Here is a 12,040-nt window from a genome sequence, read left to right on the forward strand (position 1 = left end):
GACCATTAAAGGGCAATACTGTAAGTGACTCAGAAGAAACAGCTGTGTAGAAGAGGTTTACAGGCGCTTTTGACTTAAACCTCAGGGTTTCCTAATGGGCAATTATGTAATTGTAGGCTTATTTTAAGGCCTGACCTTTCTCCATCATAAATAAAGAACTCCCCAAGAGCACCTTATAAAGGCATAGGTTAGGCACTAAACAAGATCAAATTTTCAAGTCCATCCTGGCAAGCTGATTCGGGTGCACGTTACTATTTGCAGCGGGTGCCCAGAGGTGCTAAGGCACTTCCAGGCCTCAGCAGCAGCGTGAACCAGCTGTGTCAGGACACAGAATAATAGAAATCCTGCTGATCCCATCCCTTGCCAGAGACAGGGATGCTGCCAGACCAATGTCACACACCCCACAGCCATGGTCCCTCCGTGTCTCTAGTCAGACCCATCTCTTGTAGCGGCTTGTAGAGCTCCAGCTGAAGCTCTGCATGAACCTCCCACTTTTCTTCAGCCCGCTGGCCTGTGCTCTGTCTACTGCATGGACACAGAGCAGAAGCAATTTGCTGTTCAAACTCCAAGGCTGAAATTCCCGAAACAGCCTTTAGAGGACAGCGGAGAATTGCAAATGATAACATTTTCAGCTCTGGCCTCATAGTCCCTGATCCTTCAGTGTTTTTATGTGGATTATAAATTCTAATTCAAAGTGCAGCCAAAGTACAACTCCTGTATTAATGTGTATTATTTCTGTATGCTTTCTAAGATAAGGTTGGGGCTCATAACAGCTGTGTATTTTTAATTATTTTGCAGCCTTTTCTATCATTAAGAATTCCAGTTTCCACCTGGCTAAGCTATCGCCTTACTGAATGAACTTCTGCATTGTCAAAAGGAGCTCAGTGCCTCAGGTCTAATGGAAAAGAGAATGGTGTCCCCGGATAAAAAATACTGGTGACTGTTGTTGGAGATTGTAGTGATCCTGGACTTTGACATGGGGGCTTTAAATCTGTGCGAAATTTGCCATCTGGGTCGAAACATTGCACTTCTCCCTCCCTGGGGAAAGTTGAGCTAAATTTTTTCAGGAGCTGTCAGCAGTGATTGGGCTGTAGTTGGGTTTTGCTCTAAAATGGCAGAAGCTGGTTGGGTCAGCGTCACCGACTGTCCTGCTGGGCAGGTGCTCTGCTGGGCTGGGTACTCCGTGCTGCTGCGTAGCCTGTAGCAAATCTGTATTTCTGAAGCAAAAGGTGGTCTAATACCTGCATTCTACATGTAACATGGTAAAAAGGTGAGGCCCCTTTAGGAGATAAAATTGCTGATAATCAAGTCTGACAAAAACCTTCAGTTTCTCAGCTTTAGATTGGACTTCAATGAACATTATAAAGCAAGAGAGCCAAGGCTTCGTGTGTCCTTGGGCACTAGAAGCAGACGAAGCTCACACATGTGAAACAACCACTAAGGACTGCACCGTGGTGTCCAATGGACGTTGAACTCTTGTTGGTCAAGGCAATCAGTGTTGACATAATACAACCAAATCGTGCGTGATCACTGTCTGCCATTTCTGCAGGCAACATGTTTTCAGTCCTGTGATTGTATGACACTGTACAGCAGAAAGCAAAAAAAAAGTAGGTTTTTTTACACTGACATTTCTAGATTTACCAGGCTAAATGGGCTGATTGAACGTCTTCCAATCAACTTCTTAAATCAGCCTTAATGAATGCGATCCTTAATTTGGAGCTTTCTGAGCCTTCCCCACTATAACTTGGGTCTGTGTCCAAAAAATCACATGTTCTTTTGTTTAAGCAAGCACACTTTCCTTTTTTAAGAAGAAAATAGGATTCTTTTTCTATATATACTTGTTCTATTTGAAATCCCTTTGGTTAAAGCCAAGAGTTTTGGAGTCAGCCCTAATGTTCTCATTAAGAAGCTATATAAAACATGTAGTTATTCTCATTTTCAGTACTGTGATATATTTGTGACAAACTTTCTTACTTTTTTCTTTCTTTGTTTTCAAGGTTAATATTATAAATAAAAATAATTTGATAGGCAAATTCTACAGCTACTCTGCAGGAGCAAACCATAGAAGCAGAGCAAGAGTGACCTTCTTGTGTATGAAATATCCTAAGAACTGAAGTTAAAACCTTGATACTGTCAAAGGAAAGTGTAGTTTATTTTCAAAATCTGACATGTTAGAAAGAGAATGACTTAGGTAATCAAGACTACTTTATTTCTCTTTCCATGCCTAATTTTCTGTTGTAAATATTTGTATATTGCTGTCCAGATATTGGGGGAGGGGATCCTTTTTTTTGTTTGCAAGGATGTAATTATGTCAGGTAATTGAAGTATCCATATATTATGTTCTAGAACTACAAGCTTAGAAAAAAAAAAACCCCACAGTTATCTCTCAAACCCTGGTTTTGCCTTTTTCAATGGAAAGACACTATTTTTTTTGTGCAGGGTAAGCAGAGAGAAGCCTCCAGTTTGGAGTGCAGTTGGTTTACAGATCTCTCTAGCAAACAAACACATTACAAGGCTTTGGTACTAGTATTAACTATAATTACAGTTGCATACAATTCATTAGTTAACAATTACCCTCAAACAAACTAAGTCTGTGGGCTTTCTTTTTTTGCGCTTTCCCTTACTCTGCTTGAAATCCCTGGGAAGGAGAGGCACCTGCCAGGCTGTGCAGGTGAGGCTGCTGTGAATCATGAGGGAGGTGATCTCTCATATGGATGATGTCTCAAACCCGGAGGTCCAGACTAAGAAGCTTGCCCTGTGGACACCCAGACACTGCTGATGGTGGAAGAGATGCTCCCCAGCAGGACGTCCTGCAGGATAACCTGCCTTTCCCAGGTGGGACGGAGGCAGACACTTCAGCTGCCCTGAGTGGTGTGAGGTGGACAGTCCTGCAGAGAAGAACAAAAGTTCAGGTGGTGAGTGAGTACTGGAGGTGGCAGAGGGTGAAGGAGGTGGGGATTCAGCTGCAATGTCATTTTCTTTCTGGACAATTAGACATATCACTCTCAAGAGGAAGCCTTTTAAATCGAAATCAAAAGGGGCAGATTAACTTCTTAGGAGGCTGCCGATCCCTTGAAACAAATCTGCTGACCAAGACTTTGCAGATTCTAGTTGTTGTAGCAAAGACACCATTTTGCCTCCTCCCAGCTCCAATATAGTGCCCTGTGTTCTGCACCAGAAGAATCTGGGTGGTGCGACCTGCAATTTCCACGGCCAGTCTGTTTGATTTGTCTGTCATTTTGCCATCTCACAGGGGAGGGTAATTTCTCAGCACTGAGGAGCTGACTGAAGCCAGGGAGGAGCAGCTCCCTGACGATGCAAAGTATGAATTTAGGCTAAAATGGCATTAGGCTTCTGAAGCAGCCAAAGGTCAATCTCTAAGGTTAAGTAAGCAGTTCTACTACCAGGAGAGGGACCTGCCCTACATCAGCCTGCTCACTCTGCCCATAGGGGTAGCTTCTTCCTCACCTGCATTACGGGATGGCTGAACTCTGCCCTGACCTAGGTAAGCTCTGCTGAGATTCCCATCTGTGCTTGGAAGTGGTTGGTTTTAGCAAGATAAAGTGTAAACCTCCAAGTTTTGCAACAGAAACATCCATTATGGCAACATATTTGAAAGGAATAATTGTGTGTAGAGGATGGAGACTTACAATACCAAACTGTCATGTCTTTCAGTGTCGCTTACAAGTGTTGCGCTTATTTAATGAAGAGACTTTGTCTCGTCTTTCCTCCCACTCCTTTCCTTCTGTTTTGCCCCTTCTTCACTTCACTGAGCTAGAATTAACTGAATTGTTGCCATGTGCTCCCTCTGGAAGAAGTACAGCCCTTTGCTCTTCCCCTGCTCCTTGGAGAACTCCTGCAATAAGCTCCTGGGACTTGCTTGGTGCTTACCCAAGTCTTTTAGCTGAGACCTGGGGATGAACTTCAGGAAGTCTTACTTTCTAAAGTACAGCCCTCTGCTCTTCTTCCCCTGCTCCTTGGAGAACTCTTGCAATGAACTCCTGGGACTTGCTTGGTGCTTACCTGAGTCTTTTAGCTGAGACTTGGGGATGAACTTCAGGAAGTCTTACTTTCTGTTCTCTTCTAGGGTCTAGTTTTGTTCCCTTTGGCTATAATTAGGGCCATGTTTCTCCTTTAAGCCAGAAGTCACGCTTTTTGCGTCCTTTTCTTGCTCTTCTCCTCTCCCAACTAACTAAATTCCTGCATTTTTATTAAGCCATTTCAGCAACTCTCTGGCTTTACCAATTACAGTTGTAATTGTTCAGAAATGTTTTAGCAATTGAATCCTTCACTGCAGTGAAATAAAACAGGTAAGGCTTTGATTTCTATTCCTGTTAAGGACCCTGCTAATAGACATTCATGGGAGAACTTGCAGGCATCATTTCAGCCAAAAGAAAATTTGGTCCATGAGGCAAGTGCTATTTTATGTGCAAAGGGAAAGCTGAAAGATTCAGAGGATTATGGTTTAAAGAATTGCCAAAATAAGTTGCCTCTGGAAATCAAAATGCATTCATCTTCCCCTGCTCCTTGGAGAACTCCTGCAATAAGCTCCTGGGACTTGCTTGGTGCTTACCCAAGTCTTTTAGCTGAGACCTGGGGATGAACTTCAGGAAGTCTTACTTTCTCTTCTCTTCTAGGGTCTAGTTTTGTTCCTTTTGGCTATAATTAGAGTTATGTTTCTCCTTTAAGCCAGAAGTCACACTTTTTGCCTCCTTTTCTTGCTCTTCTCCTCTCCCAACTAACTAAATTCCTGCATTTTTATTAAGCCATTTCAGCAACTCTCTGGCTTTACCAATTACAGTTGTAATTGTTCAGAAATGTTTTAGCAATTGAATCCTTCACTGCAGTGAAATAAAACAGGTAAGGCTTTGATTTCTATTCCTGTTAAGGACCCTGCTAATAGACATTCATGGGAGAACTTGCAGGCATCATTTCAGCCAAAAGAAAATTTGGTCCATGAGGCAAGTGCTATTTTATGTGCAAAGGGAAAGCTGAAAGATTCAGAGGATTATGGTTTAAAGAATTGCCAAAATAAGTTGCCTCTGGAAATCAAAATGCATTTATAGACCTCTGACAAACATCCCGAGGAGCCGGTGGCTGGCCCACTCTCCAGTACATGCACCTTCTGTGTGTCACTGTTACAGTAATTGTGTTGCCACATCAGCTCTGTCCATTTGTAAAAACTCAATATTAATTTACAGGCATGTTCAAATAATTTAATGGTCTGTGTATGTGCTACTGCAACTGTTGCAGAAGTGCCTCTAGAGCCCCAAATATTTATTCTCTGCCAACTGATATCATATAGCCAATGCTTGCAACAAGTTCTATGTTGGTGGACCCAAATACCCAAAGAGAAATCATTGCAACCAAGAATGTACTCCGTTTTAGACAGACATGTTTATTTTGAAGAGGAAAAGGGAGATTTAGCTAGTTCATTCCTCACTACTACTTAAGGTGTTCTTAACATGCAATTAGTTCTAGTTTCAGCAAGTACCCAAGCCTAACAGAATATATTTTTTTTTTCATTAGTATGATTACAAAAGAAAAATTGACATTCAGGAATTGTAGGACCATGCTGTAATCGTAAGTTGCCTCTGGAAATCAAAATGCATTCACAGACCTCTGACAAACATCCCGAGGAGCTGGTGGCTGGCCCACTCTCCAGTACAGGCACCTTCTGTGTGTCACTGTTACAGTAATTGTGTTGCCAAGTCAGCTCTGGCCATTTGTAAAAACTCAATATTAATTTACAGGCATGTTCAAATAATTTAATGGTCTGTGTATGTGCTACTGTAACTGTTGCAGAAGTGCCCCTAGAGCCCCAAATATTTATTCTCTGCCAACTGATATCATATAGCCAATGCTTGCAACAAGTTCTGTGTTGGTGGACGAGATATCCAAAGAGAAATCACTGCAGCCACCAAGAATGTGCTCCATTTTAGCCAGACATGTTTATTTTGAAGAGGAAAAGGGAGATTTAGCTAGTTCATTCCTCACTACTACTTAAGGTGTTCTTAACATGCAATTAGTTCTAGTATCAGCAAGTACCCAAGCCTAACAGAATTTTTTTTTTTTTCATTAGTATGATTACAAAAGAAAAATTGACATTCAGGAATTGTAGGACCATGCTGTAATCACACCAGGTAAAATTACTGATGCTGAGCTCTCATGGTACAAAATGACAGGTACTAAAGTGATCAAGTGAGATTGCAACATCACTGTTACGAGGCAGGCACCGTGGTTCTTGTAAATTTTCATTTCTGAACAGCAGCTGTGGGAAACAGGTATTTGTGAAAGCTGCTCATGGTTTTGGGGTGCAGTAGAACTGCAGAAGTTCTGGTCTTCTTGTCATTTGTTTTTGATACTGAGTTAGTGTAGGATGTCTCATGAGCAGGCTGCTCTTCTGAACCTGCTGAGTCCATGCCATTGCCCTAGGATTCCTCTGCTGGCAGTCACAGATAGTTGACTGAGTTAATGTATGGCAATCACATTCTCTTTTTGCTTATATTCCTGAGTTTTGTCAGTGCTCTTCTGCTTTTGATTATTTTCTTTTATAGGCAGTGTCGGTATTAGTTAATATTTGCAATAATAAAAATGTTTCAGAAAAGGACACTCACTGGCATGCATTAAGAAGTGATTAAAAAAACCCAAACCTTTTTACAGCAAAGGTCTCAGTAGATTATTTTTAACAACTTACGTCACACTCCTGAATTCAGTGGTGAATACTACAGCTATAAACACTTAATTGTTAATATCAACCATCTAATAAAGAACTATATACATGGGGGGAGAATCAACTGGCTGTTTTCTCTTCTCTATCAGTGAAGTAACTACGGAAGCCAACAATGTCCCAACCAGTATGAAACCAGAGACTGCCACAGAGACTATTATATGGTGTTTTCATACGATTTTATGATTTGCAGCCTTGGTGTTCCTCCTGCCTGGAGGAAATCATGCAATCCATATGTTAGAGGGGGAAATCCCACATTGCTGATCGTCTCACAGTGTTTGACATTCTTGTGTAATCTTGTGTAAACTGTCTTGACATTGACAGGAAATTTTCCTTTTCACTTTCTTAGTGTCTCTGAATGAGTGAAAATCCTGGAACAGCAACATTTTCTTGATTTCAAGTATCAACAAAGGGAACTTCCGAGTCACTGCAAATCAGCGTGCTGTGGAGCCTCTGTGTAGACTGTCTCTAGAACCGCTTTTATGACTACGGCAGTTTTGACCTCTTTAATGATATGATTCAGCAAAATACAGCCACATTCCTGCTTGTCTTTACAGCCTATCCAAGCAGTTAGAGAGAGGGTCAAACAGAAGAGAAGTCATTGCTGCCTTCCTAAGTACCTCATTCCTGTATCAGGTGCTAAAAGCATCCTCCTTAACAGTGAGGAACTGGGCCCTTAATAAACACTGGTTTGGAGATCTGTAATTTCAACATTCAAGGCATACTTGCCAAGCTTTGCTAACAATGTAAATTTGCTGTTGTATTTAATGTTTTTTTACCTCTGCACATGCAGTCTGGGCTCTGGAGCGCAGGCCTAGGCTCAAAGCTGCTACCTTATCATCTAGATTGGGAGGTCTACAGGAGGAAAGAGCTTGCTGGTGCATCCATCCTATTCCTACTGCTGTGTTAAAGGATATTCTTCCATCAGTGGACTCAGAGTTCAAGGAGTTACTAGACAACGATCTAAGTCATATGATTTAGTTTTAGGTAGTCCCATGAGGAGCAAGGAGTTGGACTCGATGGTCCTTATGGGTCCCTTCAACTTGAGATTGAAAATGAATTGAAATTGAAATGAATTTAAATTCTATGATTTTATGATTCTATGAGCTTGACCCTCAGAGCAGTGAATGACATTTCTCCCCACCGCTCTCCCTGGAAGACCCATCTGACACTGAATTACTTTAATGATTACACATCACAGCTGTTAATTTTTTCCATGGGCAGTTGACACATATATGTTCCTATGTCAACATCAGCCTAAAGGATAAGGTTCTCTTCTTCCCTCCTTGTGTTCACACAGGACCACATCTAGCCATAATTACCCTTGGCCTGCATGTCACCCTTAAAGCATTTTTGGATAGTATTAAATAAGAAAATATCTTTTCTTACCTAGTTTGGTACAGCTTCAATTCCTTCAGCGCAGCACTACTCTTGCTTTGCAAATCCAGAGACTACAGCAACAAGTTCCCTCCTTTCCACTTTCATGTTAATTCATTCTTCTTTCCATATTTCCAATCTTTCCATATTTTTTCTTTCCTGCTTTCTTGTTCCTTTCTGTGCCATCTGTTATTTTGGTGTTGCCTTCTTTCCCCTTTTCAACACTTTTTAAAAGCGAAAGAAGCGAGAGACCTTATAGTACTCTTTTTCTTGGGTTGATGTGTTTCTTAAAGAATAATTACGATCCTTAAGAGTTTGATGCAACACAGACCTAAAGCACTTGCTTTTTTGCAGGATCTTCCCTGCTGAATTAGGCATAATAATAATAATAATCCCTGTGTGTGGAAGTCAAGACACTAACTCTGGCTCACGGAAAAAAAAATAATTGTTTGGGTCTCTTAGGCTAATTTCAGTGCAATAACCATATGTGGTGGGATAGCCCCAGCTAACAACCAAACTCCCACTCAGACACTCACTCCCACACCTCCTCTGCAGGATGGAGGCGGAGCAAATAGGAAGAACAGAAATTAGAAAGCTCATGGGACAAGAAAAAGCCAGGGAGATCACTTAGCAATTACTGCTGCAGGCAAAACAGACTCGAGTTGGGGAAAACTAATTTATTGCCAATTAAAATAAATATTTAATTTCTGAATCAAGTAGTGAGAAACAAAAAGACGAGCATAGAAACAACACCCTACCTTCCACCTTTCCCATGCTCAACTTCACTCTTTCACTCCAGACTCCTCTCCTCCTGCCCTTGTTACCACTGCAGACACCCTCAGTCCCTTTGGTGAGGCAATGAGTGGTACAAGGCGAGTCTTCATGGTCAGTACATAGTGCTTTGTCTCTGCCACTTCTTTCCTCCCACATCTTTCTTCTGCTTCAGTGTGGGCTCTCCACAGGCTGCAGCTTCCTTTAGGAATATCCAGCTGCTCTGTTTTACTCCTCTGCCTTTTCAGGACTTTTTGCCCCTTTCTTATAATCATAGAATTGTCTAGGTTGGAAGGGACCTTAAAGATCATCTAGTCCAACCATCAACCTAACTCTGAGAAAAAATAAATAAGAAATAAGCAATAAAAAAGTCACTAAACCATATTCTTGAGGATGATGTCAACCTGTCTCTTGAACACCTCCAGGGATGGTGCCTCAACCACTTCCCTGGGCAGCCCATTCCAATGCTGGATAACCCTTTCAGTGAAGAAATTTTTCCTAATATTTAATCTAAACCTCCCCTGGCACACCTTGAGGCCATTTCCCCTTGTCCTGTCTCCTGTGACTTGGGAGATGAGACTGACCCCCTTTTCTCTACACCCCCGCTTCAGGTAGTTACAGAGCGCGACAAGGTCTCCCCTCAGCCTCCTCTTCTCCAGGCTGAACAATCCCAGCTCCCTCAGCCTCTCCTCATAAGACTTACTCTCCAGACCCCTCATCACCTTTGTTGCCCTTCTCTGGACCCGCTCCAGCACCTCAATGTCTTTTTTGTGGTAAGGGGCCCAAAACTGGACACAGTACTCAAGGTGGGGCCTCACCAGTGCCGAGTACAGGGCGACGATCACCTCTCGGGCCCTACTCACCACACTGTTCCTGATACAGGCCAGGATGCTGTTGGCCTTCTTGGCCACCTGGGCACACTGCTGGCTCATGCTCAGCCGACTGTCAACCAACACCCCCAGGTCTTTTTCTGCCAGGCAGCTCTCCAGCCACTCTGCCCCCAGCCTGTAACACTGCATGGGGCTATTTTGACCCAAGTGCAGGACCCGACATCTTAAACATATTATGACCAAGGCACGACCAGCCTCACTGATAGGCTCAGCTGTGGCCAGTGGTGGGACTGCTAGAGCCAGCTGTGTCTGGCAACCCCCTCACAGAGGCCACCCCTGCAGCCACCTGCTGCCAGCCCCTTGCCATTTATACCCAACCCACCATATTACTTTGCCATCCAAAAATCAGCTCCAAAATGGATCTCTATTGGGGGGTGCGGGAAATAAAGGGAATGTAAACAAAGAATATCTCACTCCAGTAGAGGGAGACTTCTGGAATAAGCAGCACTTCCACTGGGCTCTTCCTCCCTCTGTCCAAAAAATACTGTTCCAGGCCATCTCTCCACACTCTACTACTTACAAACTAAAAACTGTAGGCTTCCCACTGAAGATGTGCTGCATGAGGGAATCATGTATCATATGCTTTTACTGCATTATTATTACAAGAGCATTACTGCACTTACTTAACTTCCTTTGTTCTGTAGAATACATTTCAGCTGAAAAATGTTGCTCAGCTAGACCCATTAGTGAGCTTTAATTTGTAAAGTGTTTTCTTAGGGTCTGTTTGATGAATTCTCAAACCAAATTTGCACAGCTGGATTTCAAAATTAATGCAGCAAATAGACCATCAGTTTTGTGCAGTGTCTGATTCTGAATTCTCACGTCTTGCCTTACTGGAGTTTTTCCTTGTACTCTAAATGACTTTATAACAACAACAAAATCTGCCCTCTTATTTCTATAGCTGAGGTCACATAGAGACAGAAAAATGCTGTCTTCCAGCATACATTGCATACAGAGATGGGCAGGAAGAGAAAACTGAAGTTCACCAACTCAGTGTATTCATTAGTCTATGTACTAGTATGCAAACAGTCTTGACTGGATGACCTTGGGAAATACTCTGCCTAGTGAAATCAGAGGAATATCTCAAGCAGAAAGATCTTGCAAAAAAAAGAAGGAAGATTAATAACTTTAGCATTTTAGCTGGGGTGAATTGCACTTGGGGGAAAGTATTTTCCACACTGACCAGATGGTGTCTCTGGTGACCAGTTAGCTTGGATACCACAGCTGAGAACCTGAAATGAGATTGAACACCAGAGTGGGCAAGAGGTGTTGAGGAGCAGAGGGTGCCTAGCATTATGTTAGAGCACCAGGGTCCTTCTTACTGAAACTTCACATGGGTTGCTGTATTGGAATTGACATTTTTGGGTGTGTGTTTGGATGCTGCTGCTCTTTGCACTGAATTGATCTAATTGCTTTTATTTAAGACTAGGCAGAGCTAGTAGAAGCTCCTGGCAGCCCCTTTCTTCCGCCATCATGGAGACGTAGAGGCTGCTGGCTGGCAACAGAGGAGTTCTCTGTGTTCTTCAAAATGCCTGGAGAACCAGAGGATAGATCTCTCCTCTCAGGCCAGTCAGGGGTAAAAGGAGCAGAGAGAGTAGATTGCTCTAGTTCTTTCTCCTCCTTTTTCAGACAGATGGTTTAGGTGCCGCTACTTTGCTAAACATTCAGCATCCATTCATTGCTGAAGTTTCCATCAGAGAGGTGCACCACCAGGCATCACATGCCCATGTACAATTTACTGCCATTTTCTCTAGCAGGAAGGTTCATTTGGAAAGGTTTTGTCTGGCATGAATTTAACTGACACCAGGGCAGAGAGTTCTATCAGAACATAAATCATCATTTCACTTTATGCAATGATGCTTTAAAATACGAATCAAAAGACAAAACATTACTTGTGTGAAAGATGCTGCTTCTGCAAGCACCCTTTAAGACCAGTATGTGGTATACAGTCTGCTGGGAAAGTATACAGTGCTCTTGAATGCAACAGACATGGGAATAAATAACAGCTAGTCCAGGTAGCTGCAGTAGGCCATAAATCATGCTCCGAGGCTGGACAAAACTTCGTTTTCAAGGGACATTAGCAAACCATCTCCAGGGGCGTTATAGCCACCACCTGCACCACAAGCAGTGATGTCATGCAGTGACATCTCTCCCCCAGACACTGACGAGTGACGGAGGCAGCTTCTATGCAAGTAAGAGTCGGTGTTTTAGTACCATCTAGATTGGGGATCTGTTTTAGCATATTTCTTCCAGTGTAACAAAAAAAAAAAAA

This window comes from Calidris pugnax, unplaced genomic scaffold, assembly GCF_001431845.1.
Source record: "Calidris pugnax isolate Ruff unplaced genomic scaffold, ASM143184v1 scaffold69, whole genome shotgun sequence".
Taxonomy (NCBI): domain Eukaryota; kingdom Metazoa; phylum Chordata; class Aves; order Charadriiformes; family Scolopacidae; genus Calidris; species Calidris pugnax.